Genomic DNA, 24,661 nt, shown 5'->3' on the forward strand with positions numbered 1-24,661 from the left:
CTCTCTCTCTCTCTCTCTCTCTCTCTCTCTCTCTCTGCGTTTGTTTGTTTTTGAGATAGGGTCTTACTATGTAACCCTGGCTGGCCTGGGGCATGCTATGAAGACCTCAAACTCACAGAGATTCTCCTGCCTCTGCCTTGCCAGTGCTGGAATTAAAGGCCTACATCACCATGCTCTGCCTCCTTGATATAGGTTTATAGGTTTTTGTTGTTGTTGTTTTGATTTGTTTTGTTGAGACAGGGATTCTCTGTGTAGTCCTGACCATCCTGGAACTTGTTCTGTAGACCAGGATGACCTGGAACTCAAAGAGATCTGCCTGTCTCTGCCTCCCAAGTGCTGGAATTAAAAGCATGTGCCGCCACCTCCCAGCTTGATATAGGTTTAACAGAAGAAATAAAAAGGGGAGATTCAGTTGACAAATAACCCCCCCCTTCTTCAGGGGCAGCTGCACCCAGAGTGTGGGTGTGGGAGAGCTTGTCCTTCCCTTCACCAACCCACATCACAGTAGAACAAGAGGTTCAGAGGGGAAGGGAGAGCTGTCCCCATCCCTCAAAGGAGAACTGGTCCTGCCCCCTTGGTGGCAGCTGCATAGTGGTGCTGAAGTCCACAGGCTCCAGAGAGCTGGCCCCATCTCTCCAGGGCCTCCAGCACTGTGGTGCAGGTGGTGCTGTAGTGGGCTCATTAGAGCTGGCTCCAGCCACTACAGGGTTCTCTTCAGTTGATTGTTTCTGTCATCCATGTCAGGGGAGAAAGGTTCATCCTCCTTTAGAGTGTTGGCCACTAGAAATTTGACCTAACTCTAGTGAATATATGGACAACACAAAATGGACCTTTTTTGAGGGGGAGAAGGGAGATAAGGGGGAGGGGGTGGACATGGGAGGATTGGGAGGTAAGCAAGATTGAGGTACATGGATGACCTTATCTTATTGAAATTTTTAGGTCAATCATGTATCTTAACTAAATTTATAAACAGACTTGTTTATTCAACGAAAAACAACAACAAAAACAAAATATAAAGCCAGAGTTTTTTCTAACCTCAAGTTTGTGGCCAGTAGTTAATTTCCAGGTTTCACCTGTCATTTGGTAAAAGCACTCTTCTAGTTCTTTTCAATTTCATTTCCTGCTGAGGCTTTAAAACATTCTGTATATATCTACTGGCCTGTTCAACTATTACTATACATAAGTGTTTCTACACATTCACATTGTCTATAATGTTATAAATCAAGAACAAGGTTTGAAATGTTGTTTGAATAGGAATGGCCCCCATCGGCTGATATATTTGAATGCTTAGTTGTTAGGGCATGACACTATCAAGAGGTGTAGCATTGTTGGAATAAGTGTGGCACTTTTGGAGGAAGTGTGTCACTGAGTGTGGACTTGGAACTTTTCAGAAGCTTAAGCCCAGCCCAGTTTCTCTTTTCCTGCTGCCTATGGATCTGGATGAAGAACTCCCAGCTGCCTCTCCAACATCATGTCTGTCTGCGTGCTGCCATATGTGTCTCACCATGATGACAACGACTAAACCTCTGAACCTGTAAGCCAGCCCCAATTAAATGCTTTCCTTTATAAGAAAAAACCAACTCCTTTCCCACAAAAAAAAATGCCTAAAAAACAACAAACACTTTTCTTAAGTGGGTCATTGTGACAAATGTATCCAGGTACTAGTGTCCGGTTCCTACCACACTTACCATCATTCATTTTTAAAGCTCAGCTTTCACAATCTCGGCCTCAAAGGAAGATCTCACATTGAACTGTCATGAAATATAGAAATAGTTCTTGCTGTTTCCATACCCAAAAAATTGAATTCACATATTCATCACACACACACACAAAATAAAAATAAAATAAATAAGAATTGACCTCTCCTAGAAGGCATCACCCTACCTGTGGAGTGGGGTGAGGTGGGATGGGAGGGTGGTCAGGGGGCATGGGAGGGTGGGAGAGAGGGAGGAAAGGAGGAGAAAGAGGGAACTGGGGTTGATATGTAAAATAAGGAAAATAAATTTAAAAATATAAATAAAAAAGAAACTAGAAAAGAAAGTCAGCTTTATATGTCTTTCATGACTCATGTCCTTTACCCATGTTCCTTCTCACCTAATGTCACCATCCCCTCTCCAGATCTCTTTTCTAGATTTTAGATTATTCCCACACTCACATCTGATTGCATAAATACAGACACATCAGGCTGACATCCACCCCTCCACACACTAATTTACAGTGTAGTTATAGATCTTCTTGCCTTTCTTTCTTTGGTCTCATGGCACCTTAGAGACAGTTGTCATGTATTAGGACTGGATTATTCTGGAACACCTGGAAAAGAAGGGCTCCCAGCCCATCCTAGGCAAGCCCCTAGTGCTTCCCATTCACTTTGCTGAGCAGAATCAGAGATGTGCCACACACTATCTGGATAAGCATCCTGTAAGTTACTGGTTCATCTCACTCCTATATATTCTGAGCTCCAGACTAGCACACCTAGGGCTACTGTGCATAGTTGTATAGTTTGTTTGCTGCACAATAGTGTATGGCCAGGAAAGTTAATGGGGCAGTGTACAAAGTCACTGTCTGGATTGCTGAAAAATCTTAATTTTATCTCTCTCAGTCTAAGAGCCCACTTGGCATCTGGCAAGCATCTCAATCTTTGCACGACTAAGCCTCAATGCTTGCTGCCTGCCCACCTCAACCAGGCCACCCACAATTCCTTTCCTCAATGACTGGTGCTGTCATCGCCTGGATACTCAGGCTAAAATACAGGTCTTCTTTGCATTGGCTTTCATGTCTTAGCTAGCAGCACGTCTGTCCATCTCGTCAGTTGCTTTGCTCTTCAAAGTTCTCATGCAAACAAGAAAAAAAAAAATCCATCCATGTTTGCATGGATTGCTATAGATACCACCTGTCATGCTATCCCCTACATAACACTCCAAGGGCTTCCCATGTTCTGAGGACAATATATGTGTTAGTCAGCTTTCTGTCATTATGACAAAATCACTGATGTAAACAAATTATAGGAAGGGAAATTTTATTTTGGCTCATGGCTTCAGAGGTTCAGTTCATAGTCCCTTGGTTCCACTGGGCCTATGGCAGCACAGTGGGGTATGCAATAGAGGAAAGTGTCCACCACATATTGTCGGGGAGCAAAAGAGAGGGTAAGGAAGGGTCTGGGATCTCAATGACTCCTTCAAGGATGTCTCCCAGTGAACCAGTTTCCTTCCAGAAAGTTCCACTTCTTAAAGGCTTTACCACCTCCTAATAGCACATGCCTTCAACATAGAAGTCTTTGGGGATGTTCCAGACCCAGATGATAGCAATGCCTAAAATTCTCAGGTTACAGATGCCTACAGAATTTGGACTCCACACTTGTTCCTAAATCCTCCATAGAAGGGAGGTGACTGGAGCCATTATAAAGATGTCTTGCCCAAGAGCACTTCCTTCTAGGAGAGATGACAGTGATAGAAAGAGCCTGGGGAGGGCTGCAAGTAGCTACCGGGGAGATGAGGTGAAGGTGTCTCTGAGGAGCTCATGAGAATGCCCTGTTTAGAAAGACTCAGGAGTGAACAACCACTGTGGAGAAGACCAGGACATCAGCACGCTTGTCCCAGTTTGTTTTGGTAGTTGCTTTGTCCTCCAGAGTGGGTGTCTCAGCAGTGGGCGTAGTTCAGCAGTGACTGTCTCACACTGCAGAGGCAGAGAACCTGGTAGTTTCCCAATCTATGAAGCTGGATGCCTCAGCCAATCGGGCACTCAAAACCTGGAAGTTTCCTGGAGAGCGGCTGGTTCTTAGTCAGAAATAGAAGGCTGGAAAAGCTTGTCCTGGTATCAGTGAAGGGATCAGAAACAGCAACAGCCACAGGGTAAAATCCAGTTTCCATCGAGCTACAGATAATCTTCCTTCTGTCTGTTTTCATCTGAGATGCTACCAGAAAATGCCAGCACATCCGGGGAAAGTTTTTCCCCATCAGTTAAGACAATCAGAACAATTCCTCGCTTGAGGCTCCCTACCAAAGTGATCCTAATTGATAGAAAGTTGACATTAAAACTGGCCACCATCTTCCGGGCGTTGGTGGCACACTTCTTTAGTCCCAGCACTCGGGAGGCAGAGGCAGGCAGATCTTTGTGAGTTTGAGGCCAGCCTTGTTTACAGAGCTAGTTCCAGGTCAGGCTTCAAAGCAATACAGAGAAACCCAGTCTTGAAAAACACCAAAAATAAAAATAATAAAAAAAATAATAAACTGGCCACCATAATCCTTCTTGCTCACTCCCCATCTCCTCTGTCCTTGTCCATCTCTGGGGAGTACATGAACACTAGCTAGCAAACAGTGGATGATCTCAAGCAAGCAAGCAAGCAAGAGACCATCACCACTTCCTGTGTCCGCTGGAGGCTTCTCGTGTGGTGAGGTCAAATGACAATATAAGTAGGAGAGTCTCTCTCTCTTTTAAAGATCATGTTGTTGATACCTGGCAAAGCTATGCAGCCTGCCAGAGGGTTTTCCCAATGGCTGGAGGTTGCATTAGTTACTTTTGTGAAGCTGTGACCAAGTTCCCGATGTGAACAACTGAAGGGAGGAATTACTTGTTTTGGCTTACAGTTTGAAAGGTGTCAGGTCACCATGGCTGGGAGGGTATGGCAGGGCACAGCAGTTCACTTTCTGACAAGGAAGCAAAGGAAGGAAGAGAGGAAGGGGCCAAAGGACAAGATGTCTTCAGTGACTATATTAGTCAGGGTTCTCTTAGAAGACCAGAACTTATAGAATGATTCTATCTATCTATCTATCTATCTATCTATCTATCTATCTATCTATCTATCTATCTATGGGATTTATTATAATGGCTAATAGGCTGTGGTTCAGCTAATCCAACAATGGCTGCCTATAAACAGAAGGTCCAAGAATGCAGTATTTGTTCAGTCCTTGAGGATGGATATCTCAGTTGGTCTTCAGTATACACCAGAATCCTGAAGAAGTAGTCTTTACTGCCAATGAAGGAATGAACTTGCCAGCAAGAGCAAGAACAAGCAGGCTGAGAGAGCAAGCTTCCTTGTAGTCAGATTTTTCTTTGGATCATGAGCTCACACACACACAAATTACATGGAGACTTATTAATTATGAAAGCTTGATTGACAGCTTAGGCTTGGTTCTTTTTTTTTTTTTTTGAGTCTGGGTTTCTCTGTGTACCTTTGTAGACCAGGCTAGCCTAGAACTCAAAGAGATCTGCCTACCTCTGCCTCCCAAGTGCTGAGATTAAAAATGTGTGCCACCACTGTCTGGCCTAACAAACTCTTATAACTTAACCTATTTCTATTAATTTGGCTCGTGGCTTGTTACCTTAACTCCTGCATGCTATGCTTCCTCTTCATCTGATGGCAACTCCTGACATCTCTGCCCTTCTTCTTTCCAGTGTCCTCTGTGCCTGAAAATCCTGTCTAACTATTGGCTGTTCAGCTTTTTAATAAACCAATAGCATTGACACATCTTCACAGTGTACAAAAAGATTATTCTACAACACTTCCTCCTTCCATGTCCTTCATGTAGGCTTCCAGCAGAACCTGTGGTCCAGATTAAAGGTGATCTTTCAATCTCAAATGATCTGGATTAGAAGTAGGTCTTCCCACTTCAAATTACTTAATGGAGACAAAATCCATCACAGGTATACCCAGCTGCTTGGGCTTAGTTAATTCCAGGTATACTCAAGTTGACAACCAAGAATAACCATCATACTGGCCTACTACCTCCAGGTAAGTCCTGCTTCCGTACATTTCCAGAACCTTCCAATACAGCATCCCCCATTTGGAGATCAACGATTCAAAAATTGAACATGTGGGCAATATTTCACATTCAAAGCAAAGCCCCGGGCTTAACAGGTAAAGGCACCTGCAGCCAAGCCTGTAGACCTGAATGATAACATGATAGAAGGCGAGGACTCCTACAAATAGTCCTTTGATCTCCATATGCACACTGTGGTACATGTGCATTCACACTTACACATGAACAAAGACACAAAGAAAAACAGCTAAAATGTGAGCAAAACAACCCAAACCATAACACACATGTTGTGCTATTGAGAGAGAGGGGTCTGTAGAAGTCAAACCCAGCTGTTTCATACTTTGGATATAGGAAAGTTTGGTGACAGAGTATATAAGCCACATCCAGAGAATAAGTCACTCTGCAGCTCTTGCATGGAAGAATCTGAACTATTGGTTAGTAGCTGGCAAGGACAGATCAAATTGGCTTGGGGACAATGAGCAGCATAGATTGTTGTAGACAAGGGATTTTGTAATTTTAATTTTCATTCTAGTTTTAAAAGTGTGGGAATTGCACTGGAGTGGACAGAGATCTTCAGAGGTCCAGACAAGGGCAAAGGGGGTGAGCTGGTATAAAGTTAGGGAAATGAAACCAATGAGTATCCTATATTGGTCCCAAGGCCTCTTATTGCCCCAGTGAGTCATAGGAGGATTTGAGCACCTCCTGCATGCCAAGCCTCAGGCTGGATCTGACCAATTGTTCTCCCACTGACTCACAAATGACCTTTGAGATGGAGATTGTCACACACCCCCTCCCACCACATGATCATAAGGAGGTTGATTCAGAGGATCTCAGTTACTTGTCTAAATCCACTATGTATAGCAATGCTACCAGGTCTGAGGCCCCAGTATGTCCTGGGTGTGGGCACAGGGTCACACAATCTTAGGTCTGCAGATGGGCAGAAGGAGAATCGTACAGGACCAGGTATAGACTTATCAGTGAGAGGAAAAGTCAAAGCCAGAGCATTATCAAGCATCTCGGCAATACAGGAAGGCACCAAACACAGGATATGGTAATGAAACCCTGTTAATGGCTTCAGTGTAAAATGTCTCCCCTAGTCCTAGCACTCAGAAGGCAGAGACAGGTGGATCTCTGTGAGTTTGGGGCCAGACAGGTCTACAAAGCCAGTTCCAGGACAGTCGGGGCTACACAGAGTAACCCTCCTTAAAACAAAACAAAACAACAAAGTCTCCCCAGGCTCAAGTTTGAACATGTGCTCTCTATCTGGAAGTACTGCCTTTGTTGCCCTTCAAGATGGAGTCACATCCTCTACCCTCAGAGGAACAGAGCAGGGCCAGGGCGGTGCTGTGCCACAGAGGCCACAGTGGGAGAGGTAGGTTCTGCTTGTTGCGTCCTCTCAGTGACCATGGCTACAAGTTATTGCTACTTTCCCCACTTTACAGGTGCAGAGGGGTTTGGTAAGTTGTCCAAAGTTCTATAATACCTGCTAGCTGGCCAGGCTTGGGCTTGAACCCAGACAGTCTGACCTTAGTATGGCCACTGTGTACCTGTATTCCAATTCCTCCCTGCTGTTCTTCTGTTGCCCTCAGTCTGTGTAGCCCTACCTAGATTCTGCGCTCTCTGCCTGAGGACCCAGTGCTAACCAGGGCTGAGTGACCTTAACCCAGCTGCAGTTTCTGAACAACCTTGGCTACTAGGCCTGGACTTCCTCTGCTTGTGCCCACATGCCCTGAGGGGGAGTCAGGCCAGACCTTTGAGGTAGAGAACAATACATTTCAGACTAGCTGTCCTACAGGATTTGTCTGTTAATATCCCACCGGCCATGGCCTTGTCACATACATAGACCACAGAGACATGAAGCTCTGTGTTTTGCCCAGTTTAAAAGAAGTTCAGCCATGTTTCACAATGAGAAATGCCAGACCACTCTCTTGAAATTGACCTGTGTGCCGAAGATGTTCGGATGCAGCTTGATGATCACATTTAGCCCTGCCTGTTCATGGAAGGCATGGGAGTTTGCACTGCAGACACAGTCAATCTCCTTTTGACCTGGGCATCCCAAGCTCCCCTGAAGCCCATGGCTACTGCTGAATAGAAGAGGAGATGGGGCAGCAGTTCCTTGGGCACCAAGAGACATGCTGTAGGGATCTTTGGCAGAACTGAACATCAATCTTACTTGCTTTTCTGTTCAATTTTTTTTATGGTGTTTCCCAGGCAACTTTCCTGTCTTAGCCTCCCAAATGGTGGGATTATACATGTACACTGACATGCCTGGCTAGCATCTCTGAGAACTCTTGCTGTTAAGCTGTCTTTTGCCCCTTCTCTAAGGAAATTGAATCTCAACCCACCAGGATGCTGAGCCAGCCAGTGGTTCCAATTTTAAACAGGAGGGAGGTGAGACTGCTCAAGGTACTAGAAATCCAGTAGTAAAACCAAGGTTCCAGGTCCATTCTCTTTCTACTAAGGTGGGTTTCATGACTCATGAGAGCCCTGTAGCAGTGCCCATTTCTTGTTCTGGTGTCCTGGGACACCCTAGACATGCCACCAAGGAGGGGAACATAAAGTATGCCTTTCCCCGGTAATTTTCCCTAACCACAACACACATAATTTTCCCTTTCATTTATTTTTCCACTGATCTACATGAAGAAAACATAATAAAAGACCTCCCAAATTACAGACAAGCCATAATGGCAGAGAAGTTTAACTATAAATAGAAAGCTGGCCTTCTTCAAGCTGCCTCTGGATAGTCCACGTAAGCAGAGTAGGCACACCCTCCTTAGGCACCTGGTGATCCTGTCCCAGGCCCTAGGACCTGGGACAGCTGGGTGATGTAGGGTTCAGGAGACACTTGGCAAGTATATTGCACTGGAGTTTCAGCAACCATTTACTGCAGACAGATCTCATCTGCTGAAGCAGGAGTTGGAGGCAGGCTGTGGACCGTGGTCACTTGGGCATCTGCAAGACGTCTGCCCTGCAGCTCTTGGGACACATTCTAAGGCATGAGTGATGGATGTTCAGGGAGATTCTGAAGCAGCATGTTTAGCACAATTGATGCCTTCCTTGGCTATCTACTGTATGCCAAGCCCATGCTGAGCATACCCCCTGGTCCCATTTCATCCTCACAAAGGCCTTGTGTAGTATTATGCCTGTCCTTTAATTACAAATGATACACAAAGAGGTTAAGCTACTTGCCCAGAGTCACCCAAGTGGAGACAGAGGTTGAGCCCAGGAACCAGTCTTCGGCACTGCTTCCCCAGGAGAGGTAGGGAAAAGACCTGTTTCAGTTGTAAGGAAGAAGTCGGGTAGGAGTCCATCGGCTCTGGGCTTAGCTCTGTATGCTTAGACAGGAACTGGATAAGGAGATAAGTGCTGGCTGACTCTGTTTGAGGATGACAGGATACCAGGAGGGAGAGGACAAGAGAGGGATTGGTGAGTGGAGGATGGTGGCGGTGGTTCTCAGAGCCACCCAGGAGTGACAAATTGTATCCATCACGTTGCAACATAACTAAGGGAAGTGTGGAGAACTGAGCGAGAATAGTGCCCAGAGACAGGCACTAGGTGAGGAAAGCTACTCTGTCTTAATAGCAACATGTAGAGCTGGTGTTGGAGAAGTACACATACCTGAAGCTGGAGGTTGGTGATTTGTTTTCTGTTGGTATAACAAATTGCCCGAGGCTGGGTAATTTATAAATGTAGTAGATTTATTTTTAGTTTACAGTTCTGAAGTTCAAGAGTGTCATGCCTGCATCTGCTGTATATCTGGTAAAGGCCTCATGGTGGAAGAAAAGCGTAGGCGAGTAGGTGCAGAGAGCGGAGGGAGTTTCCAGGTTCCCTTCATTACAACCTAGTCTCATAAGAACTAACTCACTCCTGTCGCAATTAATCTATTCTCTTGAGAAAGACATTAATCCATTCCTAAGGGTGGTGCCCCGTGACCTAATTACCTCTGGTAATTAGTTACACCAAGGATCTCAACCTCAACATAAGCCTAGGTTGGGATGAAATCAAACTGTAGCTGTGCCCCGGAACAACATGCATTGGAAATTGCAGGTTGATATGACATTTCTTAAGCACACAGGCCTCTGGAGTAGTAGTCCCTAAACTGAAGGCTATGGCTGAGGGTGCCCAGGCCAGGGCTGCAGATCCTAACCCCACTCCATGCTTCTATCTCCTGTCTTTCTGGCCAGAGAATAATTCCAGTGGTTACAATGGCTTTATGGCAAAAGTATCAGGGAGGGCTCCTTTTGGAAGGTAAACGACTCAAAATAAACAGGACCCAACCCCCAAAGGAAGGCATCAGTAGTGCTAAACATGCTGTTTCAGAATCTCCCTTAACATCCATCATTCATGCCTTAGAATGTGTCCCAACACTTAGGGGGCAGCACTTGGGAGACCGAGGCAGGAGGACTGCAAGTCTGAGGTCAGCCTGGGCTACATAGTGAGTTCCAGAACAATCTGAACTATGTAGGACTCTGTAAAGAAAAACAAAACATACATTTATAAAATTAAAAACAAACAGAGGCACATGAGACCTTTGTATGATGCTCTTGGGTTGGTGGCCTGAGGGGTAATATGGTAGGAGGCCCCTTCTCTGAGAGGACAATCCAGAACAAAGGACAAATGAGGCTATGTCACTTGTTTTCGGGAGAACCTAAGGTCATTTGGCACTTGATTTGAGCAGGAAGGAGCCAGTTGTTTAGGAAGAATCCACACAAGGGCAAAATGGACTGGCACAATTTACCAGGCTACCCTTGGCAGGGGCTGGCCCCACAGGACATGGCTGGATTGACTCACAGTGTCACATTAATGTAGAATGATCCAGACACCTTCACCATCTTTAGACCTGGAGGGACAGTCACCAAGACTGCTGCAGGAGATCTACCCTGACTGCCCCTTCTACAGCCTAAAGTGGAAATCTGACAAAGAGTTGCCAAAGCCGGGCTGTGTCAGGCCCTCAGGATAGCTACCCTGGCCCAGACCGTTATACATTAAGAATGCCCTGGAGAATAAGATATGGGACCAGAGAGACAGCGTCCTTGGAGGTGTGGCCCTGACCCTGCAGGGAGCTGAGCTGGTGGTAAGGCTGGCTTTGTTTCCAAGCCAGTGCTGAGCTAACAAGTCCAGCACAGGGCACGTTCATACAGCCTGGAGTTCACAGGCATCAAGGGCCTTGAGTGGTATTAATTAAGGCTTGAAATCTGAGGAGCCTGGAGCCGGTTCTCATTAACCTCTTTCTTCAGACTCAGACTCATCTTCTCTAACACGGTTCTGTGGATTCATAGGTGGCTGCAGCCAAGGACTGGAATCCAGCTCATAGGTTATCTTCTCCATGGCATGGGGTGGGGAGGCCTTAGGAGTTCCTGGTTACGTCATGACACTCATGAAGGAGCTAGTTTTAGCTGACAGATCACAGGCTTCTTAGGGTGACAGAAAAAGATTCCCCCTCCCCCCCTTTTTTTTTTCTGAAGCAGATCTGTCATACACTATACATTTTACCCATTGAAAATTTATTCATTGGCTTTTAGTGGAGTCACAGTTTTGCATCCATTTTCACAATCAATTCTAGAGCCTTTTTATTACCCTAGAAAGAAATGCTGGTAGCTATTTTCCTGGAATCCTCCCAGACTCTAGACACTCACTAAGTTGCTTTCTCTATATATTTGCCTGTCCTGTGTTATTATTTGTTTTTCTTGAAGCAATGTGTAGCTGGGCATGGTGATGTATGCCTTTAATCTCAGCACTTGGGAGGTTGAGTTAGGTAGGTATTTTAGTTTGAGGCCAGCCTGGTCTACAAAGAAAGTTCTAGGACAGCCAGGGCTACACAGAGAAACCATATCTTGGAGGAGGAGGAGGAAGAGTAGGAAGAGGAGGAGGAGAAGTAACACCAACTTATACTATAATGCTGTACTGAGTGCAAGAGGATTATGAGTTTGAGGCCAGCCTGGGCTACATATCAAGTTCCAGGCTAAACTAGGCTACCTAGTAAGGCACTGCCTCAAACAATAAAGTAATTCACATCCAGTGAGATAGTTTGGTGGCAAAAGCACTTGCCATTCATGCTTGATGACCTGAGTTCAGTCTCTGGAGCCCATGGTGGAAGGAGGAACTGACTCCCAAAATTTGTCTTCTGACTTCCACACAGGTGTTATGGCACACATACAACACATGTGTGTGAACGTGTGTGATAAATAAAAATTTAGAAAGTAAGTTTCTGGAATGCTTTTTTTTTTTTTTTTTTTTTTTTTTTTTTTAAATCACTCAGGACTGAAACTCTGCCTTCATTTGAGCACTGGCTGGTGCCACCACAGGCAGTAACCGGTAACCATCATCTTTCTGTCTCTGGGAATGTGACTACTCTTTTATCTCACACACATAGAATTATATAGTATTCGTCCTTTTTGTATCTGGCTTATTTCACTTAGCATGTTCTCCAAGTTCTTTTTGTTTTGATTCTAAATTGTGAAATTGCTCAACTTTATTCACTTTATTTTCTGTACTTAGCAGAAAATAAAGTGAAACACAAGCCTTTGGTTTAGCTCATATATCTCAGGTTTGGCAGGTGTTGATGGTTTGCTGTGCATGAGAGGAAGGGAAAGAGAGAGAGAGACAGAGAAAGAGAGAGGGAGAGAGAGAGAACTAATCCATCTCTTAGGTTAACATGCATTTTTCTTGTTCAGTTTTTAAAATTCATATCAATAACAATGTATAGTATATATTCTGTACAATATATGTTGTTATATATGTATTTTATATAATACTATCATAGATATCTAAATTTTTTTTTGGAACAGGGTTTCTCTGCAGCTCTGGAGGCTGTCCTGGAACTAGCTCTTGTAGACCAGGCTGGTCTCAAACTCACAGAGATCCACCTGCCTTTGCCTCCCAAGTGCTGGGATTAAAGGCGTGCATCACCACCACCTGAATCAAAGATATCTAAATTTTTTTTAAAAAACATTTATTATGTATAGTGTTCTTTTGCCTGCACACCAGAAGGGGGCACCAGATCTGATTACAGATGGTTGTGAGCCACCATGTGGTTGCTGGGAATTGAACTCAGGACCTCTGGAAGAGACCTCTAGAAGAGCAGCCAGTGCTCTTAACCTCTGAGCCATTTCTCCAGCCCCAAATAATAATGTATTTATTTTTTATTTCATAAGCATTGTTTGTTCTGCCTGCATGCAGGTCTGCATGAAGGTGTCGGACCCCCTGAAGTTACAGACAGTTGTGAGCTGTCATGTGGGTGCTGGGAACTGAACCCAGATCCCTCTGGAAGAACAGCCAGTGCTCTTAACCACTGAGCCATCTCTCCAGCCCCAATATCTAAATTTTTATCTACAATAAATGATAGTACTTTGTTAGTTATCATTGTTCTGTTTATTGTTTTTTTATTTTTATTGTTGTTTTTGAGAAAAGATCTTATGTAGTTCAGGTTGGCTTAAAATATAGCTCAGATGTCCTTGAATTCCTGATCCTCCTGCCCCTACCTACCAAGTGTTGGGAGAACATGTATGCCCCACAACACCTGGCTTTGCCTGGTGCTGAGAATTGATGTTTCATGTATGAAAGACAATCAGCTAACTGAGCTATATCTCTAGCTCCTGTTTTGTGTTTTATAAACATTTAAAATTGCTTAAGATTGGGTGTAATGCACACACCTGTAATTCTAGCACTTCAGAGGTGAAGGCAAGAGGATCAGAAGTTCAAGGCCAGCCTTGGCTACATACTGAGTTTGAGGTCAACCTGAGTTACATAAAAATGTGTCCAATCAAAATAGGGCAGCAAGATGACTGACTCAGTGGGTAAAGACATTTACCACACAAGCCTGGTGACTCAAGTTCAATCCCCCGAACCCTAATAAAGGAGGAAGAAGGGAACCAACTCCATGAGCTGTCCTCTGACTTACACACACACACACACACACACACACACACACACACACTACATACACCATGCTGGAAAGAAATGAAGGAACTCAAACCAATCAAGAAATCAAATCCCCATTCTTAAATTATTTTATTTCTGTGAATTCTGTTAGTTATTCTCCATTCCACAGTGTTACTTTTGAGATAGACCACATCAGCACATGTAGCTCTGGTTTGTTTCACTGTCCTGTGGTTTGGTGTGAATGCTGCCCACCCTGGGTCACTCTGAGATTTTCCACTTTTGAATTTGTCACCAAAGAAGCTATGTCCATTCCAATGTCCAAGTTTAGAAAAACGTAGGAAGAACCACCAAGCAAGAAACAGAACATGCCCTGGCTCTGCAGCTGGAGCTGGGGGATAACACAGCCTGGTCACCTGGACAGGTGACCTGTCCATATGGCACAGGGAATGACTCCTTGCAGAGGAAACAAGTGCCTCCTGGGTCACTCCTCTCTGCCATATCACTGGAGTCCCTCCAGAGGCTGGAAAAGCTTGGAATCCCTCTCCCCACAGCAATGTATCCACAGAGAGTTTTTCAGCTCCTCTGTGGGTTCTGGGGACTGGCCTTTGGGGGGTTCATCCCCCCCCAAAGGGGGAGCTGCCCAGCCTAAAGAAGCAGGGAGGATTGATAAGACATTGTTCCTGGCGTAGGCATTTCAAAAAATGTTAGCTGCAGGAGCTATCAAATGGGGAACGAGAGGAGATGGAAACTCACTAAGCCCTTGGTACAGTGCTTACTTAGCACTGTGGTTAGTAGGTATGATTTTTAAAACTCAGTGAATAAGGGCACTTGCTGCCCAAGCATGAGGGCCTTAGTTTAGATCTCAGCACCCACATACAAAGCCAGGCATATCACATGTGTCCATAACCTCAGCACTCCAGTGGACAGAGACAGGATCGCCAGGGCTTGCTGGTCGGAAGCTGCCAGCCTGGATCCATGTGAGAGATTCTGTCTCAAGGAAATAAGGCAGAGAGTGATAGAGTGAGATAGCTAATAGTCTCTTTTGGCTTCCGTATACACACACATAATAGTTACACACACACTCATGCACATACACTCACTCACATAACCACAAATAAATGGTGTGTGTGAACTTACATTTTCATCTCTCTTGGGTAAATTCTAGGAATGAGACTATGGGGAGATTGGTAACATTTTTTAAAAGACACTAAAGTGTTTGCCAAAGCAGCAGCTATTTGCTTTTCTTTTCTCTTCCTTCCTTCCTTTCTACAAAGATTTTTTTTTAAACAGGCATTATATTTCACAAACACACTGTAGGATCCTGCTGTGCTACTTGTGGGCATAATCCTGGGCCACAAGTCTGCACTTGACTTGTGATGGCAGGACTTTTCATCTTGCTGTTATTTTTTTCTGTGACCCCTGCCTTGTCTTGAAAATAAAAAAACAGTATGCCTTCTTTTCAGTATGGCTTCTGTTGTTGAATTATCATGCCTGGGTAGACTTTCTTCCTCAGCTCTGCTTTGCCTTCCTTGACTATGGCTGTCTCCATGTCATCCATGTTCGCAGGAAGAGGTCTGCTCAGCTGTCCCTTCACAGAGATTATATGCAGATTTGTGGCTCTGCTGCTGCCAGCACAGGTGATCACAGCTCCTACCAGAAACCCAAGGAGACTGGGAGTTTGATACTGGAGGAAACAGCACATCCTCACTTCAGCACCCTGAATGCCTAGGCTGATCTGTTCCACATCTCCATCTGCATGTGGCAGTTTTTCCCTTTTAAGAACACTAATATGAATGTGCCTGTATCTCCAGTGGTGTTAATGCACATTTCTCTGATGATTAGCAATGCTAAACCTAAGTGTTTTTTATCAACAGACTTCTTGTAGTGCTAGGAGCACCTAACCCACCCGAAGTCTTCAAGGGGGCAGGTGGCAGGCAATGGGATATGCCAGGAGCTTTCGTTTTGCTTGAAGTAGGTGCTGCTTGCTATTCCTCTATGGTATGTGTTGATCAATTGGGCAGAGACAAAGTGAGGCTGGGACTGCTGTTGCTGAGACCTTCCCAGGCATGGATGGGCTGTGGGCCATGGAACAGCAAACCACAGGATGGAGTGTCAGAGGTTCCTCAGCCTCCCAAGCTCCAGCTGTGAGAAAAGAAGTGCTCCCATTGGATGAGGCTCTCAAACTTCAGGAGGCTGGTCTCAGTGCCTAGAACGGCTTTTTACTTTTTTTTTTTTTTTTTTTTTTTTTGACCTGGAATTTGTTGCATAAACCAGGCTGGCCTTGAATTCGCAGACATCTTCCTGCCTCTGCCCAAGTGCTGGAGTCAAAGGCGTGGACCACCATGCTGGGCTAATTTTTGTTTTTTGTTTTTTGTTTTTTTGTTTTTTTTTCCAGTGACTCCTCAGATTTTGTCACCTGGATCATGTTGTTAAGAATCTCAGGGGGGGCTGATGAGATGGCTCAGTGGGTAAAGGTCCTTCCTGCCAAGCCTGACAAATCTGAGTTCAGACTCTGACACCCACACAGTGAAAGGAGAAAACTGAATCCCACAAGTTGTGCTCTAGACTCCCCCATGCACCTACCTCCCCCCACCCATTCAAATAAGTGTTATTTAAAAACCTCAAAGGAAGCTACAAAAAGCTTCCTTACCTTCCAGTCTCTACATTGGCCAGAACCTGACTGGTACCCCAAAGATGTCTCACCTGACCCAAATCTGGATCTTCAGGTACTTGGGGGCCTTTAAGAATGAGAAAGTCGGCTTGTCCAATATGTTAATTAGTCCCACCCAGAAATCTGGGAGCCCCAGGGACACCCTCCTTTCCATGCTGAAGTATGGAGGGCTGAGGGGACATCTGTTGACCACTTGCTCCTTCTATTGCTCTGTTGGCTAGAAGCCAGGACTTCTCTCTTCCATACAGGGCTCAGGCTGGGCAGAATGGACTTAAGCAGCCCAGGGAAATTTTGTAGGCATGGCTTGTGTCTGGTGGGCAGGACTGGGACAGAAGAGAAAGGACTGGAGAAAGCAATGAAGATTAAGATTAGGAAGCCAGTTTTCAGAGGAAGGCTGGAAGCCCTTCTTTACTAGGGCTTCACCCAATGAAAAGAGCATGCTCAGAAAAAAAAGGGTTCCTCAGTACAAACAGGAACTGTGTGTAGCATAAAGGACCACATACCACAGTTGCCAAACTAGGTTTTGGCTCTTCCCTTAGCATGCCTGTCCATTTCCAGTCTTGAGAGTGTTTTTTCTTATATTGATAGCCTTTTCTATCCAATTCTAACCTAAACGGCATGACTCTCTTCCATCTCTTTTGTTCCTGGTTAGCTTGTGTGCCCTGTTGTTTTTTTCACAAAGTCTAATGAAACTATCCTCAAGCTTCCTTGTGAGTCCACTTAAAAATTACTTGATTGATGAATTAAAAACCCTTCAAGGGGATTTTAAACTTTAGTTTCCCTAGTAACAAGACTATACCACTCTGATCCATGCACCCACATCTGCCACTCCAGGAGGTGTCAAGGTGTCAGGCCTAGAGAATGTTTGCTATACAAATGTACCAAGAAGCCCGCCTCCCTCCCCTACCGCATTCCCCCTTTCCAGGGAGCCTCCCTGACACCCCACCCACCCCCACAGCAGCACCACCTGACTGGGCTACAAGTGAGATCGAGTTATTGCTCTGTCCCCACCTGGGTCATTCGCAGGAATTTGTTCATTGGGTCCAGAGATGTCCAGCCTGAGTACCTGGCCTGAGCTCAAATACCTCCTTGCTAGACTTCCCTGGGGTTTCTCAGGCTGGCACTACCATTCAGTACCTAGCTCAGGTCCTTACTATCAAAGCACCAGGGGAAATGATCTGACGGAGAATGACAGCTACAGCCACAGCCCTGTGCGCTCTGTGCCAGGCACTGCCCTGTTCCTCACAAGCCTTATCTTCTGCTCTGGCTTAGAGTCTAGCTGGACTGTAGCCTTGACTCCTAGCAGCTCTTTTGAGTGGGAGAGCCTGGCCAACAGGAAGGCCTCGTTCACCCAGCAGGCCTGACCCAGGCAACCTCTCTTCTTCTGGACACTCCATGAACAAGGCCAGGTGGGGCTTTTAGTGGTAGTTCCTTAGGACAGGGAACATGCCGAGGTAGTGACGGCTCCTAGGAACAGTCAGTGGCTCCTAGGAAGCCCCCATAAGTGCATCCCAGAAAGCCAAAGCAGAGAGGTTCTAGGAGCCCCTGGAGCTTAGGCAAACGATGTTAGCCATTTCTGGCTAAGGCTTTGGCGGCCATCTTCTCTCTTGACATTGACTCTGAAACCCCAGGTACTTCCAGATTCATGGACAGGTCCCATGTAGCAGAACAATAATCAGATGAGATTTCCTCACCCAACCAAATTCTCCCACTGGCCTGACTTAGTCTTGGGGGGAGCGGGAAGCTGCTCTGAGTGGACAATCAGCATCAACTGCCTGACAAGTTGGCCACCTGAGCAAGAGAAGCAGGAAGGGCACCTTCAGCCAACCTCAACCTGGTTTGAAAGCCTGAACCCCCGCCTCCACCATCCATGACCCAGGTCAGAGAGGAGGGACGCAAACACAAACAACAGGTCCCTGTGGCTAGGGACCAGCATCAGCTCAACCTGGTGAAATGTGGTCTTTTGTGGCCTCCCTATCCAGATGCACAGAGGTAGCAACAGGCTACCTTCTTTCACCATGTATCTGCAAACGTTTGTCCTCCACCAGCAAACCCAGCTCTCCTGCCTGTGGTTCCTCTCTTGTCTGCCCTCTGGCCCTGCACACTGTTCTGAAGGTGAACTCTGTATGGCAGGTGTTACTCTGAGTTCACCTGCGGGTGGGGTCTTCAGCTGCTGACAGAAACATACCTGACTGGTGTTCTACTCATCCTGTGCAGCCAAACAACAACAAAAAGTCCCTTTTTACAAAACTTGGGTGACCACAGCTGAGACCCAACTTTTGGCAAGTGTTGAAGTTGAGACGTCTAACCCTGCATTCTCCATGTCAGGCTCTAGTTTACCCCCCATAGCCTCCTAGTCTTGAAGATGCAGTACCCAAGGGAAACTGAGTCCGTTCCTTCCTAGAAGCTCAAAACTATGGCCCTTGGGAGTCTGTCAACTGCCTGAGGAATTGGAATCAAGAAGGGATTTCTGTGCTTTTTGTGTCACAGGTGACTGAGCTGCTGGGAACCATTTCAGACTAATAGTGCTTCGTGTGACTCCGTGGCTTTATGCTAGCCCCAAGAGGACACCTATGTTCTCCACCATCATCTCAAGGATGGCTGCTCAGGCAACAGGGGATGGATGGATGGGTGGGTGGATGGGTAGGTGGGTGGGTGGATGGATGGATGGGTGGGTGAGTGAGTACATGTGTGCCTTGCCTCAACTGTCACTCCTGAGTGATCATTTCAGTCTCCTCTACTAAGACCAAACAGCCATCCTCCTTTTCTTCCTACCATACTACATCTGTCTATTGTTTACACAATCCTTGTTTGGTAGTGACTGATGACAACAGTTTGACTCCAGGAGAATGGAGGCAGCCTTGGGCTCATGCCAATCACCCTGCTGGGCTTTGTATTATTCATCATTGCCCTGCTCAAATTCTCACTTCTTCCTAGGGATGTCTATGAGGTAGTCTGTACCTGATGCACATCCTCCATATTGGCCTTAAAGAATCTTTCTAACCAAAACCATACCTAACCATTCTGCTGTGGGGGACTGTTAGTGGTCACTGGTGGGGGATATTCTTCTGTATGTTGTGAATATATGTTTATCTTATTGGTTGATGAATAAGTTTCAGCCAATATAGACAGGCAGGATTTAGCCAGTTGAGAAACCCAAACAGGGATAGAGAAAGGTAGTAGCCAGAACCAAGGACATGCCATGTAGCTACTGGGAAGGTAAGATGCCTGGGCATTCTTTGGTAAGCCAGAACCACATGGAGATACACAGATTAATAGAAATGAGTTAATAATTAAGAGAGAGCTAGTCAATAAGAAGCCTGAGCCATCAGCCAGTTTATAATTAATATAAGCCTCTGTGTGTTTATTTGGGACTAAATGGCTGTGGGACCAGGTGGGATATAAACTTCTATCTACACATGGTGCCCAACATGGGGCTCAAACCCACAACCCTGAGACTGAGTCTCAAGCTCTACCGACTGTAGTGAGACACTCACTTTGTCTGCTTCTGTGTCACTGACCACGCCCATTGTGGGGTGGAGCCAGGGGCAGAAGTGACCTGGAGAACTAGGTCTGAGGAGGAGCCTGGAACGCCCTCTTGCTGGCAGGATGCAGAGATGAGAGCATCCGGTGGAACATACTGGTGTTCATCTGTATAGGTTGTAAGTTATTTCTCCCTGAATAAACATCTATTTGGTCTATCTGTTTATCCTGATCCTTATTAAACTGCGATAACCGACTGAGCTAGCAAGACAGAAATTCCTTCTACATTTCCCCTGTTAAATTTTGCCAAAAATACATAGCAGGGCCTGCCTGAGTCATCTCTGGATCTAATGAGGATTATTGATGTGCAAATAGATGGATGGATGGATGGATAGATGGATGAAGAAATGAACAACATATCTCAAACTCCAGCGTAGCTTACATCCTATAGATTATATTATCTCTTAACATCAGGGATTCTGAGTCTCAGATAAGATCAGAGAAAAAGACCAGACCTCAGCAGTGATTATGGAGTCAAGGACATTGGCCTTGGATATTGTTCAATAGGAAATAGGTCTAAATCAACACCCTTCTACCTAGGAAAGTTCTCAGGGCTCTGGACCCCTGGGTTCTGTTTCCTTTCTGGGCATTTTAGCTGGGGACCATCTCTGCAGGGTCTGAAGTCAGTCCCACCCCTTGAGGGCCCTGACACAAGCTCAGATATGTCCCCATGAGAAAGCTAGTTTTTATGCTATTTGGGCTGTAATTTATGAGACTTGTTATGTTCAAGCCCAGAGGAATTGTTTCAAGTACTCTGTTCCTTGTCTCTTCTGACCCTGCTCAAGTTCTCCACTCTCTGAAGCATCCCCAGTGCTCCATAGTCATCTGAGAGGATGCAGCATCCCTGAAAGATTTCCAGATGCTCCAGACTCCTTGCCCAAAGCCCTGGGACTTTGGTAGAAGTCACCATCTGGACAAATCCAGTGGCAACTCAGTTCCAAAATTCATCCTGTGGTTTGTAACTGCTAAACAAGAAAAGGCATGTGGGAGCCACCTAAGTAAAAAAAGTAAAAAAGAGCAAGCACTTTGAACAATTTGTTCTGAACGTCTTTTAAAATCAAAACATGGGGCCACCATGATGATTCAGCAAGTGGAGGTGCTTCGAAGCTGAGTCTGATCATCTGAGTTTAGTACCCACATGTCGAAAGGACATAAATAATTCCCACAGATTGCCCTGTGGCCTTTATATGGGCACAGTGACACATGCACATGCTCACACATATACACACAGATAGATAAATAAATAAATGTAATAAAAATGTAAGAGGGAAATAAAATGGATCAGAGGATAAATTCAGATGCTCACTACCAAGCCTGGTAACTGGAGTTCAATCCATGATACCCACACGATGAAAGAGAGGATATTCACAAGTTGTCCTCTGACAAAACAACTGTGTGCATAAATAAATAAATGTAATTTTTTTCTTAAGTTTAAAAGAAGAGCTGGATATGGTGGCACATACCTTTAGGCCCTGGAAAGCAGGTGGATATCTGTGAGGTCATAGTGAGTTCAGGACAGCAAGAGCTATGTAGAGAGAACCTGTCTCAAAAAAAGAAAAAAAAAAAGGATTTAAAAAAAGAAAAATGTCATAAATCTATTATCTGGTGGAGCATCCCATGCCCAGGTATTTATCCAAGAGAAATAAAAGCTTTTTTTTACATAGATGCTTGTACACAAACATTCACAGCAACTGTATTTGCAATATTCTCAAGCTGGAGACTATCTAAATCTCCATCAATAGGTGAAAAGGTAAATAAATTGTGATATAGTCCATAGGTGGAAACAATATTGAGCAAGAGGCTGGGATTGCCTGTGAATATGCACAACAACATGTTGAATGAAAGAAAAAATAAAAACAATACATACCAGATGACCTTATTTATAGAAAAAAATCAGAAAATATAAACTTGGGTTGTCAAGATGGCTTGGCTATGGAGTCTGATGACCTGAGCTCAGAACCACTAGGTAGAAGGAGAGAACTGGCTTTCTGAAGTTATCTTCTAACCTCTACAAGCATGCTGTGGTATGCATCCCTCGCCCCTATATGTGTATACCTTCTGTATTACACCTTCTGTATTATACACTTGTATGTGGCATATATAAATTGTACTGAAGAAGGGAACGAAGAAAAGACTGTGTCCAAGATACAGTCACTTCTCAGCACAGTCTTCAAGGTTCTTGCTCTCCTGATAAGTCATCCATTAGCCATGTTTCCATGGAAGGATCAAGATCACAGGTCTAGGCTTCTGCTTCATCACTCCAGAGAATTCCCATTCTTTTGTCAAGGCTCCATTCAGTTGTATCCTTTCCAGGGAAGCCTTCTTGACCTAGGCAGATCATACAGGTGCATGGTTCCTTTTTCTGTGGTCCATGGCCCCTGCACACAATTGATTATTAGCTGTCTGCCCAACCCAGTAGACTGTGGGGTCTTTGAAGCTAAGATCCAAATGTGTGTGTCTGACTGTCTGGGAGATGGTGTGGGTCCACATGGGGTGGAGTTCAAGGGATTCAAAGGAAGGAGGAAGAGGAAGGGCCAGGGAGAGAGAAGAATAGCCATATGGGTCACTAATGTGGCTCAGCCAGCACTTTGGGGCATAGGGGCTGAGTAGGGTGTGTCCACTTCCTCATACAGGCATACACAGAGAACTCTGTCCTTGGTAGAATAGAAAGGGCTGGTTATGCCTCTCCTTCAGAGAGCCAGGGGACCCAGGCCTCTGCCCCACAGATAATCAAGAGGTTCCAAACCTTTTGCCAATCTGTATTCTTTGGGTCTGCTGGAAACAGCATGAGAAAGACTGAAGCCAGCAGCACCAAGGGATGAATGGGAGGTCCAGCTTCTCAGTGATTCTTGTATACACAGAAAGACAGAAGAATGAGTTCCTGACAATTTGGGTAACCTCCCAGATAGTTCCCACCTGGGGTCCTAGAGTCCTGAGCAGCTAGCTCTGACCTCACGACTTCACAGGAGCCTCCTTCCTATGCAGCCTACTATGTGGGTTTCTCACTCAGTTCTAGTCTTAGATGAACTGTTGAGAGTGGGGTCCTACAAGCCAGGAGAACTCCCAGTCAACCTAGTGAAGGCCCAGTGCAGAAGCCAATGTTGAAAAGCCTGTGGAAATCAGTATTTGGGGACTGAATCCAAGAAGAAAGATGCAATACCCAGAGACCTTGCTCTATAACCTTCTGTGCTGGTGACTAGACACACAAATGAGTAGCTGGGTCCAAAGTATGCCTGAAGGAGGACAATCAGAGCTAAGGACACTTTATGGGCAACAAAACAGAACCAGCAACAGTCAGATTACTTTCTGGTGCCACCTGCTGAAGGTCATTTATGCAACATCTGTTTCTGAGCCACAATGACACCCACAGAGACATCTTACCCTGTTCTTCATTAAACAGAACTAGCCATTGGTCCCATCCTAGATAGTTTAGTACTTACTTCCCACAAATAGTCTTGTTCAAAGTCAGCTTTTCTAGAAAGTATCCCATTGTATCTTCCATGGAGATAGTCTCTCCATTGTCCCATTGAGTTAACATTTTAAAGCTACAACCCAAAAGTAGTACCCTAGAAACTTACTACTAAGCCCGTGGACAAAGTCACACTTCGACATTTTCCTTGCAAGGGTCTGCACTCCAGATAGCTTCTTTCCTTAGTGAACATATTTAGGGAATTTATTGCATGGAGTCCTGTCCTAGCTTCCCTCAAAAGACAAATGAGCATCCTACCAGACATTCACTGCCAGCCTTTTTTTGTGGAACCAGGCCTCAAAAAGGGCCCCAGGAACGTGGGAAGTGAGGTCTCAGACCAGTTCTTAAGACCCCATAACCCAACAGAATCACAATTCTGAGTTCACTAATGCACTGACCAAATTGTGTTCTAGAACAACTATACTAGAAGTCAAGAATAGCAATAATATTCTTTCCTTTTCCAACTCCAAGGACAGCTAGCTTATGGCTGGTTCTACTCAGAAGAGAGTAAGGTGAACAGCCCCTGTGAGTGTTGTACAGGAGCTGAGGATGTAGCAGAATTGTACAGGCTGGTTATTCTGTTGAGAGAGTCCAGGGTCAGCGCAGGCTTTGGTGAAGAGGACCCCACGAGCCCCCTCTTGGTGATAAACAGGTCTGTTTGGCTGATGGAGGAAGAAAGAGCAGTCCAGGCCAAGGAGACAACAGAGTGAATCTCAGAAAACATCTTGTGATATGAGATCAGAAGTGACTCCAATAAAGTCCAAGCCTTTGCTATGAACTCAAAGAAATTCCAGATTTTAGAATATGACACAGGAATGATTGCCTCTTGGTGTCAGAATGTGTGCTGAAACTGGCACGCACCTAATTTTCCTCCCTTTGTTCCTATGGGGAATTTCTTTGAGACAGCTCATGCTAAAAGCTTTTGGTAATGGCTTCCTGTGAAGACTCAGCAATTCCCCACTGGATAATTAGGATATAGTGGAGTCCTCTGAGAATGGCTGTTTTCTCCAAAGGCTATCACTGCCACAGCCCAGGGACTGGGGCTCCTTAATTGGTACCTATGATCCTCATCTGAATCTCATTTCCCATTTTGGAAGGAGGGCACTTTCAAAAATATTTTTTAGCCTGAATGACTTTGTTTAAATAATTGTCTGTTTTATACATAGGTACAAGTAAAATGTTGAAAGTGCTGTGCTTGATTTGAAAGTGGCTTTGCTTACAAGGATGCATGCTATAAAGATGTAGCACCTTTTATTCTTCCATCCCTGTGCTGCTTGATGGCTAAATTCTATGGTTTGCACCCCGCTTCTTGTCCTACATGACTCTGAAATCTGGAAAGGC

The sequence above is a fragment of the Phodopus roborovskii genome, unplaced genomic scaffold (genome assembly GCF_943737965.1).
Source record: "Phodopus roborovskii unplaced genomic scaffold, PHOROB, whole genome shotgun sequence".
In the NCBI taxonomy this organism is placed as follows: Eukaryota; Metazoa; Chordata; class Mammalia; order Rodentia; family Cricetidae; genus Phodopus; species Phodopus roborovskii.